Source organism: Triticum aestivum, chromosome 2A (assembly GCF_018294505.1).
Source record: "Triticum aestivum cultivar Chinese Spring chromosome 2A, IWGSC CS RefSeq v2.1, whole genome shotgun sequence".
Lineage (NCBI taxonomy): Eukaryota > Viridiplantae > Streptophyta > Magnoliopsida > Poales > Poaceae > Triticum > Triticum aestivum.
The window spans coordinates 366227993-366230581 of NC_057797.1; positions in this window are offsets into that span (position 1 = coordinate 366227993).

The window sequence follows — 2589 nt, forward strand, 5'->3', positions numbered from 1 at the left end:
GGAGCCGGCCCCCCCAGGCCTGCGCGCGCCGCCCGCTTCGCCCGCCTCCCCGCCGTCCTTCTCCTCCAAGTCCGGCACCGCGCTCCGCCCGGCCGGACCGTGCCGCCATCGCCGTGCGCCGCCACCTCGCCGGTCGCCGTGCCGCTCGCCGCCTCGCATCCTCCTCACTCCGCCGCCCGAGTCGCCGGTGTCGGTCGCCGCCTCCACCCGGCGCCGCCCGCCGCCCGCCGCCTCGTCGCCGCCTCGCCGGCCGGTCAGCTCCGACGAGCTCCCTCCCCGCCGGTGAACAGTGCTCCGGTGGACCTCGATCCGCGTGCGATCCAGATCTGAAAATATCTCCTCGGGTTGACTTTTTCTCTCGAAACCCTAATCCAAGTGCTCCTGTTCATTGTGTCGTATCTTTGCATCCGTAACTCCGTTTTTGGCATATAGCATATCAAAATGTTCATCTCAGAGAGTACATTATTTCATTCCATTGCATCATTTTCATTTGAGTTCATCTTGATGCCCGACATGCTGTTAGAAGAGGGCTACTTGAGATAATTGTCAGATCTGCTGCTCCATTTGCATATTTGTCATTTTTGCCATGATTATTGTGTGCATGTTATGCCCTTGAGCTCTATATATGTTTTGTTAAGGGTTTTGTCATCTTTCCAGAGGTGCAACCCATGTATTTTTGTGATGTGTGTGGTGCCTAGTGCAAGCTTGCAAAGTGAGGCACTTGGTAATTCTGTTTTCAGGGACTTAGCATTTCCTTGAGCTGTTTAGTTCATGATGCCATATGTCCATGTTGATTCCTAGTGATCCGTGCCTCTTTTGAGGATGATCAGTAAGGATGTTTTGTTAATCTTGTAGTGCTCTATCCATCCATGTCTTTGTTTGCAATTATGGAGCACCCTAGCTTGAGTCAATCGAGCTCTAATTTTGCTACTTTGTGAATCTGGGCAGATTGTCTACTTGTTAGCGATTTTGCCGAGGATGTTGTAGTTGATCCGTGCGTGCTATGCTATTGTTCTTGTGATGTATAGCTTGCATTTTGTGTGTTCTTGATAGATGTATGCTTATCTTGTCATGAATTGCACCGTAGTGAGTGCATCGATCTCGTGAACATGCCTACTTGAGTTATGTTTCAGCATGTGCTAGTTTTCACAAAGTCTGAAAACTGATTATGTTTTTGCTATGTTCACATGCTTGCAAAAGTATTTTGTGATCCCTTTTGGCTCAAGGTCACTAAGGGACTTTTGTTAAGCTCTTTGAGTAGCTCCATGCCATGCTTTACTTTGCCATGTTCAGGTCCTGTAGCATGTAGTTTTGCTGCTCCGAAGAGGGCTACCTGATCTGCAATTCCAGACAAGTGTTAATTTCACTAAGTCTGAGATCCGTTTACCATATGCATTTTTGCCATGCTTGTTTGAACCTGTTAATGTATGAATTGGTCGTAGCTCAGTGCTAGACTTTTGTTAAGCATCTTGAATGCATCCCTGTCATGTATTTTGTTGTCATGTTTGAGTGCTGTAGCATGTTCATCTCATTGCTTTTAGATGGCTACTTGCTGTGATCGCAGACCGGTGCCATATTTGAATCGCTTGCCATTTACAAACCGTAACTCCGATTCCAGCGTTCTTTATACCGTTTTCAAGCGATTTCATCTCATCTTTCCAGTGACACACTTGGATTTCCAAGTTGAGGCCAGGTTCATGCATTCCTTGTCACATCTTGCATATGCATCCCGCATCGCATCCCGCATAGCATATCATCTTTGCATCATCCTGTTTGAACCTTGCACTTGGTTGATTGTGTCCTTGTTGCTTGTTTGTCTTGTTTGGGTAGAGCCAGGACACGAGTTCGCTAACGAGGAGCCCGTTGAGTTTGCTTTCGAGGATCCAGTCAACTCTGACAACTTTGCAGGCAAGATGATCATACCCTCGAAATCACTACTATCTTTGCTATGCTAGTTTGCTTGCTCTTTTTCTATGCCAATGCTACGATGCCTACCACTTGCTTTAAAGCCTCCCAAATTGCCATGTCAAACCTCTAACCCACCATGTCCTAGCAAACCATTGATTGGCTATGTTACCGCTTTGCTCAGCCCCTCTTATAGCGTTGCTAGTTGGAGGTGAAGATTGGAGACCGTTCCTTGTTGGAACATTTATTTACTTATTGGGATATCATTATATTATCTTGTTATCTTAATGCATCTATATACTTGGTAAAGGGTGGAAGGCTCGGCGTCTCGCCTAGTGTTTTGTTCCACTCTTGCCGCCCTAGTTTCCGTCATATCAGTGTTATGTTCCCGGATTTTGCGTTCCTTACGCGGTTGGGTTAAAATGGGAACCCCTTGATAGTTCGCCTTGATTAAAGCTTTTCCAGCAATGCCCAACCTTGGTTTAACCATTTGCCACTTAGCCTCTTTTTCCCTTGGGTTTTCGGAGCCCGAGGGTCATCTTATTTAACCACCCCCGGGCCAGTGCTCCTCTGAGTGTTGGTCTGACCGAGTAGACTACGGGGCCAACTCGGGGCAACTTGAGGGTTGGTTTTACTCGTAGGATGTCTCATCTGAGTGTGCCCTGAGAACGAGATATGTGCAGC